Below are 20,416 nucleotides of genomic sequence, written 5' to 3'. Positions count from 1 at the left end.
CTTGACCCTGGGAGCGGAAGGATCTCCCCCTAGAAGACGTAAGCTGGGTTACCCCTGGGGATGACTAGAAAGACTGGCCCAGGGCAGAGCACTCTGGCGAGCTGTTGTCAGTGACCTATGCTCCAGTAGGGATGATGTAAGTAAGTAAGTCTCCCCTCCATGGACTCTGCCTACTTGTCTGGCTGCCTCAGCAAAGAGCCCACCCACCCTGGACATTTGCTTTTTCCCCTTTCCCACCTGGCAGAAGATTCTGAAAGCATGAACTGCCAAGCTCAAGGACAGTTCTATCCTGCTGTTAAATGGTTCTCTGGTATGATTATGGCCTTGCACCTTATTGTCTGCCTGCTCTGTTCTTTCTCTGCAACATCTTATTGGGCACTCTCGATTTGTGCTCTCTCGCACTCTCGATTTGTGCTCTCTCAGTGCCCTGATGATCTGTAAGGAGGGTGTGTAAAACAAACAAAGTTTTTGACTGTACTTTGTATTATGTGACAGTATAAAGACAATTTAATTTTGTAAAAATAGTGAGGGTAATCTCCAAATACAGGAAATGTTGGAAACAATCAGTGCGCCAGGCGGTATCTGAGGAGAAGCGAAGCACAGGTTTGGAAACTTGAGGTGGATACAGCCCTGTTAGGACGCGAAGGCCTTCGGGATTTGAAGTCCTAGTCTACCCGGGAGTCTACAAAGCCCAGAAGGCTCGGCGGGGCGCCCGTCACAGCGGCTGAGGTCCGGGGCGCCCGTCACCTGGCGGCGGAAGGGTGGTTACTGCCTGAGCAGAGAGTTTAATCTGAAGTTGCGAAAGTTTTCTCATCCTCAGCGGAACTCCGTCTTCACGCCATTTGTTCGGTTGAGAGTCGGGGCCGCAGGTAAGTGCGACGATGGGAATGTAACCTCACCCCGACCCTCCGTCCAGTGGACAGCGCTGGGAATGGCTCGCCACCGTTCCCACCCGGATCCCGTTGCTTCTCTCCATCCCCAGTCTTCACATCCAGCTGCGGTTCATCCATTCAGCGCCTCTTTCCCTATCCCCTTCAGACAAAGGATTCATGGAGGCCATTCAGCCTATCGACCACGTCCTTGATTTGTTTCCAACCACCATCCCTTCTCCTTCCCGAGTCCCCAGCTATTAAAACAGAGCTGCCGGCCACTCGGCTCACGCGGTCTCCCCTCCCCGACTCCCACTCCTCCTGGACTCTTCATTGCCATACCCGTCTCCCAGCCGTCGTCCTGGGTGATGGGGATCCTTAATGATGGATGCCGTTTTTTTTGAGGCATTGTCTTTTGAAGATGTTTTAATGCTAAGGAGGCTAGTGCCCCACGATGGAGCCGGCTGAATTTGCAAGCCTCTGCAGCTTTTTCCGATCCTGTGCAATGGCCCCTCCGCATCAGATGGTGAGTGCAACCAGTTTGATGGCTCTCCACGGTCTATGTAGAAATTTGGTAGTCTTTGGTGACTTCTCAAACTCCTGCTGAAGTATAGCCGCCGAGGTGCATTCTTCGAAATTGCATCAATATGTTGGGGCCAGGATAGATTTTTCGAAGTCCAAAGTAAATATTTTATCAAAGTGTGGCACCATGTACAAACCCGAGATTCGTATGAAAACCGTAATAGAATAATAACCATAACAGAATCATTAAATCAGACGTGTAGACACCCAGGAGTTTGAAACAGCGCACCCCTTCCACTGATCTGTCGATGAGGACTGGCGTGTATTCCCTCCATCTCCCTTCCTGAAGTCTGCAATTAATTTCTTGTGTCTCCATGAATCCAGGTTTAATTCCTGAACTATCTGCTTTGCTGGGTTTCAAATACATTTTTTCTCACAAGTTATATGATTTATAGATGTTGATATTTTTCTCTGTGCAAAAAAGCAAATTTCAAATCATGTGTTGGTGCCACTTTGATTGTACACCAGTTGTCCAGCCTTTGGATGGCAGCTTAGTAAGAACTATGTTACAAGGAATTCTGTATTTCCCCCCTCTGACCTTTTACCTCTTCTCACTGCCTATTACTTCCTCCTGGGTTCCCTCCTTCCCTTTCTCCCATGGCCCACTCTCCTCTCCTATCAGACTCCTCCTTCTCCAGCCCTTGATCTTTCCCGCCCACCTGGCTTCACTTATCGCCTTCTAACTTCCCCTGCCCCCCCCCACCTTTTTTATTCTGGCATCTTCCCCCTCCCATCTCAGTCTGAAGAAGGGTCTCGGCCCGAAATGTCAGCTGCCTATTCATTTCCATAGATGCCAGAGCTGCTGAATTCCTCCAACATAGTGTGTGTGTGCGTTGCAAAGGAATTCAAAGTTGGCATTGCAGTTGACAAGACTAAATAGGCTTTGATAGGTTAAAGCTTGGAAGCTGCTGATGCTGGAATCCGAAACAAGAAATGGCAACGTTGCAAGTACTCAGCTGATCTAGAGGCATCTGTGGAGCAGCCAGCGAATATTTGAGGTTGGGGAATCTTCCTCAGAATGGCAATGTAACGCAGGTAAAATGCTGGAGGAACTCAGCAGGTCGGGCAGCATCTATGGAGAGGAATAAATGGTCGACGTTTTGGGCCGAGCTCTTTCCTCAGAGGTAGTGTTCATGGGTTCATTGCCCATTCAGAAATCTGATGGCAGAAGGGCTGAGAAGGAATTGATTGTGGACATCCCTTAATTCAAGGGGTGTGGGCTTGGCAGGCTGAGACGGCATTTAGTTCCCCATCACTAGTCGTCCTGGAGAAGGTGGCAATGAGCTGTTGCAGTCCTTGAGTTGTGTGCATACCTGCAATGTTGTTAGTGAAGCGGCTCAGGGATTTTGACCCAGCCGCGATTTGGTTTCCAAGCCAAGGTGGCGTGTGGCTTGGAGGGCAATGTGCCGGTCGATCAAAAATCAACTTTATTCTCCAATCACCATTACATGTGCTGTGTTCTGTTGGTCAGGGCATGACGTGCAACAGTCAACCATTGTAAAAAATTATACATTAAAAAAAAATAAAGTTAGAGGTTAAAGGTGTGAATTAAATGTGCATAGATAATACATTTCAGCCTGTATTTACAATAAAAAACAGCATTATATATAAAGTGGTTTAAAGTGTCTGCGGTGCAGGGCAGCGATGATGGGTGTTGGGGCTAAATACAATGTTTGATCAGATGTTGGAGAAACTTTTAAGATGGCGTGAAGTTTTTGTTTTAATAGTCCTATTGCGCTTTCTCAAAGTGAGGTTTTGGAAAAGGCAGTTTGTTGGGGGCGGTGGGGGTGGGGGTCTGCAAAGATTTTCCTGCCTGCTTGTCTGGCCTGGACGTGTATCCTGCAGTGATGGTAGAGGGCAGCCACTGATCTATTTGGCCCGCAGAGGTTTACTGTACATGTCCTTGCTGGTAGAGGTCATGGATTTGTTAAGTGCTGTCGAAAGAGTCTTGATAAATGACTGAGTGGTGCAGACCGGTCCTTTGTGTGTCAGTGGTGGACTGAGTGAATGGAGGTGCTTATCAAGTGGTCGTGTATAGTGTGTTGTTGCAGCTGCCCTCACCCAGGAAGTGTAAAGCATTCTATCACACTCCTAATGTGAACACTGGGGAATGAGGAGGTGAGATACTCCCACGGGACTAACCTGTTTTTTATTTTGCACCCACGTTATTGAAATGGCTGCTCTTGCTCAATTCCTTTTAACCCGTGGGGTTTGAATTTTAATTTAGTTCATGGGTTCTCAACCCCTTGCTTAATGGCATTAGGAAGGTTGGGAACCCCTGGGTTATCGAGAGGGACAGCAGGGTTACAGGCCTAACGAGCCTATTTACACCCATGTGACCAATTAATCTGTTAGCCCGTGCGTCTTCAGAAGATGGAAGGAAACTGAAGCACCCGCAGGAAACCCACACGGTCACAGGGAGAACATACAAACTCCTTACAGGCAGCGGCGAGAAGTGAACTTCGGTCACTAGTGCTGTGACGGTGTTAGGCTAACCGCTGTGCCACAAACAGATGTGTGTACTGCACAAGATGACCCTTCAGCCTATCGAGGGTTTTTGGCCTTCAAGTGCCCATCTACCAGGATGTGGTCCGTAGATTTCAGTGTTTGAGTTAATTTTTGTCAGAGGCTATCCACAGTCTATAAATGTAATGAAAGTCATCTTCTTGTGGCAACAGCACTACATTACGAGAAGAGGACAAGCGTAGAGGAGTATAAAATCATACATAGACAGGATGAATGCTGTTATCCTTTTTCCCGGGGAAGGGAACTAAACTCCAGACAAGGATTTCCAGCCTGAGGCTCACCGACCCCTCAGTTAATGGTAGAAGCTCGTGACATGAGAAGAAGGTTGAGAATCCATACTCGAGGGGTTGTAGGTTGAAGATGAGAGGTGAAGGATTTAAGAGAGACTTGAGAGGCATTTTCTTCACCCATAGGGGAGTCTGTGAAATGGGCGAGCTGCCAGAGCAAGTGTTTGAAGCAGGTACACTAACAGCATTTAAAACGTAGTTGGATAGATACATGCACTCCTCAAAGTCTGTACCTCCTGCCCAAGGTAGTGAGAGGGCACACAGAGAATGTTGCCATTAGTGAGAGAGCTTACACTGGGGGCAGAGCCTCAGAATCGAAGTACATCCCTTGAGAACAGAGATGAGGAGCTCCTTTAGCCAGAGGGTGGTGAATATGCGGGATAAGAAAGGTTTTGAGGGATATGGGCCAACTTGGGCAAATGGGACTGGTTTGGCAGGCACGGTGGTTGGAATGAATGAGTTATTCTATGCTGTTTTATTCTGTCCTGTGTCACTATATAAGTGAACATAAACTGTCAGGAATGCAATAGGGCCCCCCCCCCCACTATCTGGGCCACACCCTCTTGATGCCACTATCAGGCAGGAGCTACAGGATTCTGAAGACCCACACCTCAGGGTTCAGCGGTGGTTCTTGCCCACAGCCATCAAGTTCTCAAATCGACCTGAGAAACCCTACCAGACCAAGGACCAGGTCTACTACCTCTGCTATATGTCGTGACATTTGTTAGGGATGCATTACCTACCTTGGGCTATGTTTTTTGATCTTCTCTCAGCTTTACAGTAATGTTATTATATCGTGAGAGTCTCTACATTCCCTAACCTGTCTGCTAAATCTGTACTGCACCCTCTCCCTTGAAGTCCATACCTGCTGCCCAAAGTATTGAAAGGTTCACGTTGAGTGGGTGTTTCCTGTAGTGGGGCATCTAGGATCAGAGGACATAACCTTAGAGGGACGTCCATTTACAACAGAGATGAGAAAGAATTTTTACATTCAGAGGGTGGTGAAGGCAAGGTTATTGGGTAGATTTGAAGCAGAGGTCAATAGGTTCTTGATTAGTGGACATCAAAGGTTGCAAGAGAAGGCAGGGTTGAGAGGGAAAATAAATCAGTCATGATCAACTAGCAGGGCAGACCCGATGGGCCGAATGACCTTATTATGCTCCTACCCTCGGTGGCCACTTTATTAGGTCCACCTGTACATTCGCTCATTAATGCAAATATCTCTGCAGCCAATCATGCGGCAGCAGCTCAATGCATAAAAGCATGCAGACATGGTCAAGAGGTTCAGTTCTTTGGACCAACATCAGAATGGGGAAGAAATATATTTTAAGTGACTTTGGCTGTGGAATGATTGTTGGTGCCAGATGGGGTGGTTTGAGCATCTCAGAAACTGCTGATCTCCTGGGATTTTCACACACGACATAAGACCATAAGATATAAGAGCAGAATTAGGCCATTCAGCCCATCACAATTGCTCTGCCAACCCATCATGGCTGATCCTGGATCCCACTCAACCTCGTACACCTGCCTTCCCACCACATCCTTTGATGCCCTGACTGATTGGAAAACAGTCTCTAGAGTTTACAGTGAATGGTACAAAAAAAAAATCCAGTGAGTGGCAGTTCTGTGGGATGAAAATGCCTTGTGAATGAGAGAGTTCAGAGGAGAATGGCCAGACTGATTCAAGCTGACAAGAAGGTGACAGTAACTCAGATGACCAGGGGTTACGACAGTGGTATGCAGAAAAACATGACTGAATGCACAACACACCAGGCCACACTGGGTTCTAGTCCTGTCAGCTCAGAATAGGAAACTGGACACACGGGGCTGTTGAAGATTGCTTGGTCTGATGGATCTCAGTTTCAGCTGTGACATGCAGATGGTATGGTTGAAATTTGGAATAAACAACACGAACCTATGGATCCATCCTGTTTTTCAATGCTTCAGGTTGGTCCTGGTGGTGTAATGGTGTGGAGAAAGTTTTCTTGGCACACGTTGGGCCCCATACCAGCAAATGAGCACTGTTTTAATGTCACAGCCTACCTGAGTCTCATTGGTGACCATGATGGTCGCAGTCTGCACATCTTCTAATGCAGAGGTCCACAGAAGGTTGGGAGCCCAGCCTCCTTCCAGCAGGATAACACACAGTGTGTCACAAAGCACACATCATCTCCAGCTGGTTCCAATGAGTTCAGTGTACTCCAGTGGCCTCCACAGTCATCAGATCTCAGTCCAATAGAGCACATTTGGGATGTGGTGGAACGGGAGAAACACAGCCAACAATCTACAGCAGCTGTGTGATGTTCTCATGTGATCATGAACCGGAATCCATTTGAAAAGTTTCCAGTACCCTGTTGAATCCATGCCATGAAGAATTCAGGCAAAGTTCCAGGAAATCCTACCCAGTAGTAGGAAGGTGTACCTATGGTTTTATGGCATGGCAGTATATAGTTAAATATGCATCTCGATTTGCATTGAGGTAGAAGGAATCTCATTCAATAATGGAACTACAGCTTTATTGGTGAATATAATGGCAACAGATTGAATTTTGAAAGATCGTCCCATGCTTTTGGAAGCTCAGAGTGAAATGTTGTGATGATTATAATTTACCAAACCGTTCCTGAAGTGGTTCGTCTGCATTGGCAGGTAATTGCTACCAAACAAGTTCATGCAGGTAATTAGCAATTTTCAACCTTTTTCTACTTGTGATTTTAATTTCTCTGTGGCCGCCACCTTCCATAGTCTCTGTTAGATGCTGAAGTTTTTTTTGTCAACTGTACTAATTATTATATAATTCAATATTTATGCTTTAACAGGTTATAGATATTATATGTTAAATATAATGTTACATATGTATATGAAAAATAAAATTTTCAACACTCTGAATAGCATACTTTATAATCTTCCAACCAACAATAAAAAAAATGCTTAATATTGTTACTTAGGGTATTTAGGAAGATTCTTGCGACTGATGAAAACTAGTGAGTGTTTGATTGCACCCTGGTTAAAGATGATAAAAGATCATCTCTTTTCACATCAAGTTGTTACAAACTTTTGATAGCAGGTGAAGAGCTTTAACTAAGACCACATTCAGATAGATAACAGGTAGGAAATCGAAATTAAAACAACATTGCTTTCTCCTAGAGCTGGTGGAAACCTAATTTGAATATCACAAGTTATCCAAAACTTTGGCTGTGTTTGAATTTTGCTTGAGCTGGTATATCACTCTTCAACTCGATAAGACATTCTTGCAATGGGGTGTCAATGTTATTCACGTTCACCCCAAATGGACCCACCACCCAACCTGGAATTGGCATCTCCAGCAGGTCTCTGAATGGAAATTCCATATCAGTGTGCAGTTGTTTCAAATGATCAAGATATACAATCAGATCATTATCTTGCAATTTGATTTTAAGAGAGGCCAGTGAAGGAAATTGCTTGGACTTGCGACATCCAATATTGCTACTTAAAAGTTTGAGTTTTCCAAAGGAAGAGGTAATAGCCTTTTTGATTGTGAGATTGCAGTTTTTTCCTTGTAACTGTTTTTCAGTTTTTCAAATATATCTGACAAGTAAAATATGTCAGCCTTAGCAGCAACAATTTGTTCTTCATGCTGCTTATTACATAGAGATGCTACAAGGAAAGCAATTTTGGCTTCTTTTCAAAATACAAGTATCAGGGGTTTAGTGGAAGTTAAAATGGTAGATAGTGATGAGGTGGTAGACTTCATGTGTTCTTTCCTCACTGCAGTTTAGCTGTATCTGCCCGATGATCCCTCTGCAGTAACCTCCTGTGTCCGGCTGCGTACTTGCTGTCTGGTCTTGCTGCGGACAGCGACAGCCAGTCTGCAGATTGTGATTTGGGGGTGGATGTGAAGTGGGGCTCAGTGGACTGCCCTGCAGATTGTGAATGGTGATTTGTGCGTGGTCAAACAGGAGCGGAGCAAACCATTGATGCCTCTCACATGATCTGGCATATTCTCCCATTTATTTTATTCAGGGTTTCAACTAAATTATGTATATTCATCTTTTTGATTTATATATTTCAGTCATATTTAATTAAAATGGTAAACTCATCATGGCCCATTCAGAAACTCCTGTGGTCCCACCAGTTTCTTGTTTTCTTGACCCTATGAAATCTGGCATGACCCCCTGGAGCCCACGTTGAGAACCAGTTGTAGAAGTTTCCCTAGAGCCTGGTGATACATGCTCTGAAACCTTTGTACCTCCTGCCCGGAGAGAGGAGTAGACGGATTGATGGGGATGGTTGCTTACCTAAGGCAGCAGGAGGTGCAGATGGAGCCGGTGGAGGGGATACTGGTTTGCGTGTTGCCCTGGCTGAGTTCCTGACTCTGTCCCTGTGCCTGTGCCTCCTGTCGATACTGCAGATGGAGGGGAGGGATGTGCCCTGAGTGTTTTCAGCTGAGTCTGCCACTCTCCGCAGCCTCCAGGGTTCCTGCACGTTCAAATTGTTGTAAGCTAGAAGGGACACCGGGGGTGTTCAAGACGCAGCAGTAGATTGAAGTAAGGTTCTGAAATGCAGGGAAGACAGTGTCTGTGGAGCGAGAACTAAAATCATCTTTCATTAGAAGGTGGAACAGAATGCACCTGCACTTTGGCCCAAAATGTCCAAACCCTTTAACCTACTCCAAGATGAATTTAACCCTTCCCTCCCACACAACCATACATTTTCTTGTTATCCAGGTGCCTTGTAAATGTTCCTAACATGTCTGCCTCCGCTATCTTCCCCGGCAAGGCATTCTACGCAACTCCACTCTGTGTTTAAAACTTCCCTCCAATCATAAAGTGATGTCGCCTTGCCCCCCCCACCCCCCCTATATTAGCCACTAGAAGCAGGCAAGGTTAGAAATCAATTGTTAAGGTGGTTGGTAAAGTGACTAAAGTGGTAAACTTCTCATAACGACAATCCAGGAGGCTGAAGCCGCACACTCTGTTTTAGGGAACAGGTTCTTCCCTTCTGCCACCAAATTTCTGAAGGATCCATGAACAGGACCTCACTAATGTGCTGTCTCTACACTGTATTTATAGTGGCAGTTTATAGTGGTGTTCATGCTATCACAGAACAAGGGACTTCACAACATCACTGATAACAAGCCGGCTTCCGATTGAGGTTGGGCTGGTACAAGACGCGGTATTGCCAGCAGATGGAGGTGCTAGCTGCTGCTTAAGTAAGCCCTTGCCAACCCCTCTCAGTCAGCACCATTGCTGCCTGCAAGGATCACCTGTCTGGCAGGGGCATGAAGGCACCAGCGTCTGCGTCTGAATCTGAGTTTGCTGGGGGCTGAAGAATTCATTGTGGTGCTTTGGCACACACGTCACCTTGTCGTGGTGGAGAGGCTTGTGAGATCTGAGCTCCTGACAGTAATGGCACCTGGAGTTTAGCGCCTGGTAGAGTCGTCCAGTGGTAGGAAGGTCAGGGGGAGATTCCAGACAAAGAGCAATCCAGTGAAAACATCAGCAGCGGAGCTGGCAGAAGATGGTACCTCACAACAGTAGGGGAGTGTCCCCAATTGCCTTGCCTTCCACTGGTACTGACCCCGATCTGTCACGGGCCACGTGGTGGCTGCACGTGCATCAGTCTCCCCATGAGAGACAGAGACTTCCCATCAAGATGGTGCCAGTGAACGATTCCTCAGGCAACATCTTCCAGTTTAGATTAGATTATGAGGACACTCAGTCCTCATTGATTGTCATTTAGAAATGCATGCATTAAAAGATGATACAATGTTCCTCCAGAATGATATCACAGGAAAACACAGGACAAACCAAGACTAAAACTGACAAAACCACATAATTATAACATATAGTTATAACAGTGCAAAGCAATACCGTAATTTGATAAAGAGCAGACCATGGGCATGGTAAAAAAAAGTCTCAAAGTCCCGGTCGACTCATGATCTAACGCAGGCGGCAGAAGGGAGAAACTCTTCCTGCCATGAACCTCCAAGCGCCGACAACTTGCCGATGCATTGGAAGCACCCGACCGCAGCCGACTCTGAGTCTGTCCGAAAACTTCGAGCCTCCGACCAGCCCCTCTGATAGTCAATCATTTCAGCTCTTCTATGTTTTCTACTTATTCTTTTTATCTTACTTTTGTTTTTGAAACTGTTGGGAGCCTGGGACTTGTCATCTGTAGTTTGATCGAGCGAGCTGGCACCCTGCTGTCCTTGAGAAAACTCCAGGGCAGACTTACGAGCAGCAACCACCATGAGGAGAAGCTCAGAGGCGAGTTGAGGTTGACTACGCTTCTCACCGATTAAACCGCTGAGGAAGAATTGAAATATCGAGGCAAATGCGGGGGAGAGTGAGCAGTTCTCGGAGGGGCCGCTGGTTCGAGTTGCTGCCCTCGGAGGGGCCACTGGGTCCCGATGCTCTTGGAGGTGTGTTGAAAATTCTGAGATTTGTGGATTGGACTGCAGTTCATATCAGCCTCTTTCAGATCAATTTTTTCGTGCTGTTGCCCATATTGGTTGCTGATTGGTGGGCTGGGGTTTGGGTGTCGATGTTCTTGCTGTTTCTCCATCTGGGCGATTGGTTAGTTTTTGTGCAAGGGAGGGGTTGGGTTTGTGAGTTTTTGTTTCTTTTTTTTTATGCGGGGGCTACAACTAGATGGTGAGGGGGTTGATGTTTCTTTCAACTACTTGTATCTTATGGCTATCTGGAGAAGGTAAATCTCAGAGTTGTATTCTGCGTACGTACTTTGATAAAGAAAGAAACCTGTGAACGTTAAACAGAGCCATGTGCAGGCATTGTCCACTAAGGGAATCTACCCACGCATCCCAGATAGGTGAGTCCCAGATTATTGTCCACAGCTGCTTGAGAACTTGCCAAGAGGCAACCCCTCTGGAGAGCATCGTCCGCGATTCGTGTGGTCGCACTCCTTCTGCACACGGTACTGAACAAGTCTGAGCTTTTCTCACTAGGGTGTTGCCTCCGTACATGCCAGAACATTCACTTTTAACGGCTGCGTCATTTTTGAATTTTAAGTTGGTTGTGTTGGCACAGGTTTTCAATTGTAAAACCACAGGTGTGTCAATTTGCGATGGCTTACTGTGTCTGAGTCAGCATGTTAGGTATTATTTAGAAACATAGAAAATAGGTGCAGGAGTAGGCCATTCGGCCCTTCGAGCCTGCACCGCCATTCAGTACAATCATGGCTGATCATCCAACTCAGAACCCTGTACCTGCCTTCTCTCCATACCCCCGATCCCTTTAACCACAAGGGCCATATCAAACTCTCTTTCTTGGTTGGCTGCATAGATCTTGGCTGACAAGCTCCCGTCAGACACTGTGTGCCCTTTGGTGTAAGTAAATTGTATTGAGACCCGGTCCTGGGTCATTATCGTTCATTATTATTGATCGTACAGCAGCGGTTCAGGCCCTTCAGCCCATCCAGTCCCTGCTCGCCATGACGGATCAACTCTATTCACCAAAGTATTTGTTATAAAGATATGCGCGTCATATCACTATGTGCTACCTTGGAAATGAATCTCAAGATAGTAAATGGTGACATATAAATACTTTGATCATAAATCATAAACATTACACATATTAGGAATTTTCTGTAGTGTGCTGGTGCAACGTGAAACAAAAACATTCACTTAACTACGAAGAATTATATAGAAATACAGTGCAGATATGGAATAAAATGTGATGCTGCCTGGCTTGCTGAGTTCCCCCAGCATTTTGTGGGTGTTGCATAAAAGCCAGCTTGTATTTACAAAGTAACAGCCTTATTTTTTAAAAAAGTGGTTTGAAGTGTTTAAAATGCTGTTCTATGACAGGGGTAATAGAGGGGGTGGGGGTGGAGGGAACTAATCGGAATGGTTGATCACATTAACTGTTTAATGTGATCTTTTAAACTTTTTAAACTTTTAAGAAGGCATAAGGGAGCGTGGGAAAGGGAAGTTTGCTGTGTGGGTAGTGTCTGCAATGATTTTTCCTGTCCGCTGCTTTGTCCTGGACACAGACAAGCCCTGCAGTGTCGGTAGTTATCTGCTGACCTGACAGGTCGCTGTAGTTTCTGTACACTGTGAGAGGATGCTACACCAAACCAAACAGTAATGGCCGATGTGAGGATACTCTCTATCACCTAACCATCTAACCCAGTCAGTCAGTCAATGGGTGCCGTCCCAAATCCGGGGTTCGCAGCTATGCACCTCCATCTTCTTCGATCTTGCGACAGCACCGAGTACAGCTTCTCCTCCAGTTTGTTCTCGCTGGCTGCCTTGGCACCGCCCGCCGCCATCCCCGCCGAACTCGAGCCCGAGGCCATGTCGGCCTCCAGCCATGGCCACTTCTTCGAGCTCGGTCCCTCCTTAGGCGGAGGCCTTGGGCAGGTCCAGGCACACAGTGCAGTGCCCAAGTTCATCATGTCTCTTCTAACTAGCTGCATAGCATACAGTTCGTAGATACGTGGTGAGGCTTTAATATCTTCCACGGAAGATGGCCATTGGCTCACAAGGAGATCATCCGCCCTTTGTCAGGTCTTGTTTTTTTTAGTCCTGCTTTGTGTCCTCACACCCTCTTCACCAGACTAAGTCCGGTGGGGGAGCCGGCCCAAGTCGCCGACCACTCAACCATGGCCCCCACCGAATCTCTCCGAGTGCCCGGCGCCCGACCGAAAAACCATGGTCATGCTCCCCAAGTGAAGCGAATTGAAAGGTCTGTGTAGAGTGGATGTGGCGAGGCAGTTGAGGATTTGAGGGTGCAGCCCAGAAATAAAGGGTCGTCACTTTCAAACCAGGGTGAAGAATTCCTTCAGGCAGAGGATGGTGAATCTGTGGAATTTGTTTCCTCTGAGGGATGTGGAGGTTCTGTGTTGCTAAGGGGGGGGGGGGGGTGGTAAAGCCACAGAATGCAGTTGAGAAAAATCAGCCATGATTGAACAGTGGAGCAGCCTGGATGGGCCACATGTCCTATTTCTGCTCCTATATCAGATGGTCTCGTGGCCTAATTAATCCCATTTAGCAGCACCTCGTGCCCTTGTGTGTTTTAGCTCGTCCAGGGTATGAAATATTGTGAGAGCCTCTGCTTTTACTACCCTCTGAGGCAGTGTGTTCTGTACTACAGCTGTCCTCTGGGTAGCCTCGGGTCCCCCCTAACTCCTAGCCTGGGACCTCTGCATGCGGGTTGTAGATCTCCCTTGTGTTGCTGTTTGTCGGGAGTGAGCTGTGTGCAGACTGGCCGCAACAACAAAGACAACGTCACAGAGTCACTGGGGGGTGGATTTCCCATTTCCTATGCTGCTTTCCAAAGCCGGTGTTGAGTTTATTGTTGTGGGACAGGTATATAAAGGTTCACTTTATTTAGCACTTGCATGTCAAAACGTACAGTAAGGTGCCTTGTTTCTGCCAGGAACCCACAAGAGTTACCATGCCTCAGGTGCCAACGAAGTATGCTCACTACTCGTTACCGCTAACTCGTACGAGTTTGGAGTGTGTGCGGAAAGCCGCGGATCACATCCAAACCACTTGGGGACGGAGGTAGCAGAGGAACAAAGTATTCCAGCTGGCGCGGCTAGCCGTTACATTTCCACGCCACTGTGAGGCACTGCAATCGAAAGCCTATTGCAACATCATCATGACTATGTAACCATCAGCTATTCCGAGAGCAATACATCACGGATACAGGCCCTTCAGCCCAACAAGTCGGTAATGAGCACGGTCCACCCAGTGAGACTCAATTACCTGCGTTCAGTGAATACCGAGCACCAGTTAGGCTCATTTACCTGCGTTCAACTCACACCGAGACCAGTGAGACTCAATTACCTGCATTTTGAGTCTCACTGGTCTCGGTGTGACTTGAACTGAATATTGAGCACCAGTTAGACTCAATTACCTGTGTTCAGCCCACACTGAGCACCAGTGAGACACAATTACCTGTGTTCAGCCCACACCGAGCACCAGTTAGACACAATTACCTGTGTTCAAACCACACCGAGCACCAGTTAGACTCATTTACCTGTGTTTAGCGAATACCGAGCACCAGTTAGACTCATTTACCTGTGTTCAGTGAATACCGAGCACCAGTTAGACTCAATTACCTGTGTTCAGCTCACACCGAGACCAGTGAGACACAATTACCTGTGTTCACCCACACTGAGCACCAGTTAGACACAATTACCTGTGTTCAGCCCACACTGAGCACCAATTAGACTCAATTACCTGCGTTCAGCCCACACTGAGCACCAGTGAGACACAATGACCTGTGTTCAGCCCACACTGAGCACCAGTGAGACACAATTACCTGTGTTCAGCCCACACTGAGCACCAGTGAGACACAATTACCTGTGTTCAACTCACACCGAGACTGGTGAGACTCAATTACCTGCATTCACTGAATATTGAGCACCAGTTAGACACAATTACCTGTGTAGAGCCCACACCGAGCACCGGTGAGACACAATTACCTGTGTTCAACCCACACTGAGCACCAGTGAGACACAATTACCTGTTTTCAGCCCACACCGAGCACCAGTTAGACACAATTACCTGTGTTCAGCCCACACCGAGCACCAGTGAGACACAATTACCTGTGTTCAACCCACACCGAGCACCAGTTAGACACAATTACCTGTGTTCAACCCACACCGAGCACCAGTTAGACACAATTACCTGTGTTCAGCCCACACCGAGCACCAGTGAGACACAATTACCTGTGTTCAGCCCACATTGAGCACCAGTTAGACTCAATTACCTGCGTTCAACCCACACTGAGCACCAGTTAGACACAATTACCTGTGTTCAGCCCACAAAAAGCACCAGTGAGACACAATTACCTGCGTTTAGCGAATACCGAGCGCCAGTTAGACACCATTACCTGCGTTTAGCGAATACCGAGCAACAGTTAGACACAATTACCTGTGTTCAGCCCACACCGAGCACCAGTGAGACACAATTACCTGTGTTCAGCCCACACTGAGCACCAGTGAGACACAATTACCTGTGTTTAGCGAATACCGAGCACCAGTTAGACAGAATTACCTGTGTTCAGCCCACACTGAGCATCAGTGAGACACAATTACCTGTGTTCAGCCCACACTGAGCACTAGTTAGACACAATTACCTGCGTTTAGCGAATACCGAGCACCAGTTAGACACGATTACCTGCGTTTAGCGAATACCGAGCACCAGTTAGACACAATTACCTGTGTTCAACCCACACCGAGCACCAGTGAGACACAATTACCTGTGTTCAGCCCACACTGAGCACCAGTGAGACACAATTACCTGTGTTCAGCCCACACCGAGCACCAGTGAGACACAATTACCTGTGTTCAGCCCACACTGAGCACCAGTTAGACACAATTACCTGTGTTCAGCCCACAAAAAGCACCAGTTAGACACAATTACCTGTGTTCAGCCCACACTGAGCACCAGTGAGACACAATTACCTGCGTTCAGTGAATACTGAGCACCAGTTAGACTCATTTACCTGCGTTCAGTGAATACCGAGCACCAGTTAGACTCAATTACCTGTGTTCAACCCACACTGAGCACCAGTGAGACAGAATTACCTGTGTTCAGCCCACACTGAGCACCAGTGAGACAGAATTACCTGTGTTCAGCCCACACTGAGCACCAGTGAGACACAATTACCTGTGTTCAACCCACACTGAGCACCAGTGAGACACAATTACCTGTGTTCAGCCCACACTGAGCACCAGTGAGGCACAATTACCTGTGTTCAACCCACACTGAGCACCAGTGAGACACAATTACCTGCGTTCAGTGAATACCGAGCACCAGTTAGACTCATTTACCTGCGTTCAGTGAATACCGAGCACCAGTTAGACTCATTTACCTGCGTTCAGTGAATACCGAGCACCAGTTGGACTCAATTACCTGTGTTCAACCCACACTGAGCACCAGTGAGACACAATTACCTGTGTTCAGCCCACACTGAGCACCAGTGAGACACAATTACCTGTGTTCAATCCACACTGAGCACCAGTGAGACAGAATTACCTGTGTTCAGCCCACACTGAGCACCAGTGAGACACAATTACCTGCGTTTAGCCCATATCGAGCACCAGTGAGACACAATTACCTGTGTTCAGCCCACACTGAGCACCAGTGAGACACAATTACCTGCGTTTAGCCCATATCGAGCACCAGTGAGACACAATTACCTGTGTTCAGCCCACACTGAGCACCAGTGAGACACAATTACCTGTGTTCAACCCACACTGAGCACCAGTGAGACACAATTACCTGCGTTCAGTGAATACTGAGCACCAGTTAGACTCATTTACCTGCGTTCAGTGAATACCGAGCACCAGTTAGACTCAATTACCTGTGTTCAACCCACACTGAGCACCAGTGAGACAGAATTACCTGTGTTCAGCCCACACTGAGCACCAGTGAGACACAATTACCTGCGTTTAGCCCATATCGAGCACCAGTGAGACACAATTACCTGTGTTCAGCCCACACTGAGCACCAGTGAGACACAATTACCTGTGTTCAACCCACACTGAGCACCAGTGAGACACAATTACCTGTGTTCAGCCCACACTGAGCACCAGTGAGACACAATTACCTGTGTTCAACCCACACTGAGCACCAGTGAGACACAATTACCTGCATTCACTGAATATTGAGCACCAGTTAGACACAATTACCTGTGTTCAGCCCACACCGAGCACCAGTGAGACACAATTACCTGTGTTCAACCCACACTGAGCACCAGTGAGACACAATTAACTGTGTTCAGCCCACACCGAGCACCAGTGAGACACAATTACCTGTGTTCAACCCACACTGAGCACCAGTGAGACACAATTACCTGCGTTCAGTGAATACCGAGCACCAGTTAGCCTCATTTACCTGCGTTCAGTGAATACCGAGCACCAGTTAGACTCAATTACCTGTTTTCAACCCACACTGAGCACCAGTGAGACACAATTACCTGTGTTCAGCCCACACTGAGCACCAGTGAGACACAATTACCTGTGTTTAGCGAATACCGAGCACCAGTTAGACAGAATTACCTGTGTTCAGCCCACACTGAGCATCAGTGAGACACAATTACCTGTGTTCAGCCCACACTGAGCACTAGTTAGACACAATTCCCTGCGTTTAGCGAATACCGAGCACCAGTTAGACACGATTACCTGCGTTTAGCGAATACCGAGCACCAGTTAGACACAATTACCTGTGTTCAACCCACACCGAGCACCAGTGAGACACAATTACCTGTGTTCAGCCCACACTGAGCACCAGTGAGACACAATTACTTGTGTTCAGCCCACACTGAGCACCAGTGAGACAGAATTACCTGTGTTCAGCCCACACTGAGCACCAGTTCAGCCCACACTGAGACAGACACAAATTACCTGTGTTCGTTCAGTGAATACCGAGCCCAGTTAGACTCACTGAGCACCAGTGAGACACAATTACCTGTGTTCAGCCCACACTGAGCACCAGTGAGACACAATTACCTGTGTTCAGCCCACACTGAGCACCAGTGAGACACAATTACCTGTGTTCAGCCCACACTGAGCACCAGTGAGACACAATTACCTGCGTTTAGCCCATATCGAGCACCAGTGAGACACAATTACCTGTGTTCAGCCCACACTGAGCACCAGTGAGACACAATTACCTGTGTTCAACCCACACTGAGCACCAGTGAGACACAATTACCTGCGTTCAGTGAATACTGAGCACCAGTTAGACTCATTTACCTGCGTTCAGTGAATACCGAGCACCAGTTAGACTCAATTACCTGTGTTCAACCCACACTGAGCACCAGTGAGACAGAATTACCTGTGTTCAGCCCACACTGAGCACCAGTGAGACACAATTACCTGCGTTTAGCCCATATCGAGCACCAGTGAGACACAATTACCTGTGTTCAGCCCACACTGAGCACCAGTGAGACACAATTACCTGTGTTCAACCCACACTGAGCACCAGTGAGACACAATTACCTGTGTTCAGCCCACACTGAGCACCAGTGAGGCACAATTACCTGTGTTCAACCCACACTGAGCACCAGTGAGACACAATTACCTGCATTCACTGAATATTGAGCACCAGTTAGACACAATTACCTGTGTTCAGCCCACACCGAGCACCAGTGAGACACAATTACCTGTGTTCAACCCACACTGAGCACCAGTGAGACACAATTAACTGTGTTCAGCCCACACCGAGCACCAGTGAGACACAATTACCTGTGTTCAACCCACACTGAGCACCAGTGAGACACAATTACCTGCGTTCAGTGAATACCGAGCACCAGTTAGCCTCATTTACCTGCGTTCAGTGAATACCGAGCACCAGTTAGACTCAATTACCTGTTTTCAACCCACACTGAGCACCAGTGAGACACAATTACCTGTGTTCAGCCCACACTGAGCACCAGTGAGACACAATTACCTGCGTTTAGCCCATATCGAGCACCAGTGAGACACAATTACCTGTGTTCAGCCCACACTGAGCACCAGTGAGACACAATTACCTGTGTTCAGCCCACACTGAGCACCAGTGAGACACAATTACCTGTGTTCAGCCCACACTGAGCACCAGTGAGACACAATTACCTGTGTTCAGCCCACACTGAGCACCAGTGAGACACAATTACCTGTGTTCACCCCACACTGAGCACCAGTTAGACACAATTACCTGTGTTCAGCCCACACTGAGCACCAGTTAGACACAATTACCTGTGTTCAGCCCACACTGAGCACCAGTGAGACAGAATTACCTGTGTTCAGCCCACACTGAGCACCAGTGAGACACAATTACCTGTGTTCAGCCCACACTGAGCACCAGTGAGACACAATTACCTGCGTTCAGTGAATACTGAGCACCAGTTAGACTCATTTACCTGCGTTCAGTGAATACCGAGCACCAGTTAGACTCAATTACCTGTTTTCAACCCACACTGAGCACCAGTGAGACAGAATTACCTGTGTTCAGCCCACACTGAGCACCAGTGAGACACAATTACCTGCGTTTAGCCCATATCGAGCACCAGTGAGACACAATTACCTGTGTTCAGCCCACACTGAGCACCAGTGAGACACAATTACCTGTGTTCAACCCACACCGAGCACCAGTGAGACACAATTACCTGTGTTCAGCCCACACTGAGCACCAGTGAGACACAATTACCTGTGTTCAGCCCACACCGAGCACCAGTGAGACACAATTACCTGTGTTCAGCCCACACTGAGCACCAGTGAGACACAATTACCTGCGTTCAACCCACACTGAGCACCAGTTAGACACAATTACCTGTGTTCAGCCCACAAAAGCACCAGTTAGACACAATTACCTGTGTTCAGCCCACACTGAGCACCAGTGAGACACAATTACCTGCGTTCAGTGAATACTGAGCACCAGTTAGACTCATTTACCTGCGTTCAGTGAATACCGAGCACCAGTTAGACTCAATTACCTGTGTTCAACCCACACTGAGCACCAGTGAGACAGAATTACCTGTGTTCAGCCCACACTGAGCACCAGTGAGACAGAATTACCTGTGTTCAGCCCACACTGAGCACCAGTGAGACACAATTACCTGTGTTCAACCCACACTGAGCACCAGTGAGACACAATTACCTGTGTTCAGCCCACACTGAGCACCAGTGAGGCACAATTACCTGTGTTCAACCCACACTGAGCACCAGTGAGACACAATTACCTGCATTCACTGAATATTGAGCACCAGTTAGACACAATTACCTGTGTTCAGCCCACACCGAGCACCAGTGAGACACAATTACCTGTGTTCAACCCACACTGAGCACCAGTGAGACACAATTAACTGTGTTCAGCCCACACCGAGCACCAGTGAGACACAATTACCTGTGTTCAACCCACACTGAGCACCAGTGAGACACAATTACCTGCGTTCAGTGAATACCGAGCACCAGTTAGACTCATTTACCTGCGTTCAGTGAATACCGAGCACCAGTTAGACTCAATTACCTGTTTTCAACCCACACTGAGCACCAGTGAGACACAATTACCTGTGTTCAGCCCACACTGAGCACCAGTGAGACACAATTACCTGCGTTTAGCCCATATCGAGCACCAGTGAGACACAATTACCTGTGTTCAGCCCACACTGAGCACCAGTGAGACACAATTACCTGTGTTCAGCCCACACTGAGCAC

The 20,416-nt window shown here is 47.5% G+C and overlaps 1 protein-coding gene across 2 annotated transcripts in view; it reads left to right on the top strand.

Moving 5' to 3' along the window:
- Positions 1-711: 711 nt before the first annotated feature.
- ppp1r13l (protein phosphatase 1, regulatory subunit 13 like) overlaps positions 712-20,416 on the top strand; it is a 116,570-nt gene continuing 96,865 nt past the window's right edge. Inside the window, exon 1 of one of the 2 annotated variants that reach the window (XM_063060336.1) lies at positions 712-869. The gene's annotated coding sequence lies outside the window, so the exon portion shown is untranslated. Of the gene's footprint in view, positions 870-923; positions 1,396-20,416 lie in introns of those variants that run through there. The other variant, XM_063060341.1, reaches the window with a different exon arrangement.

Source organism: Mobula hypostoma, chromosome 10, assembly GCF_963921235.1.
Source record: "Mobula hypostoma chromosome 10, sMobHyp1.1, whole genome shotgun sequence".
Lineage (NCBI taxonomy): Eukaryota > Metazoa > Chordata > Chondrichthyes > Myliobatiformes > Myliobatidae > Mobula > Mobula hypostoma.
The sequence above is the reverse complement of the archived record's forward strand: the minus strand, read 5'-3'. Positions and strand labels throughout refer to the sequence as shown.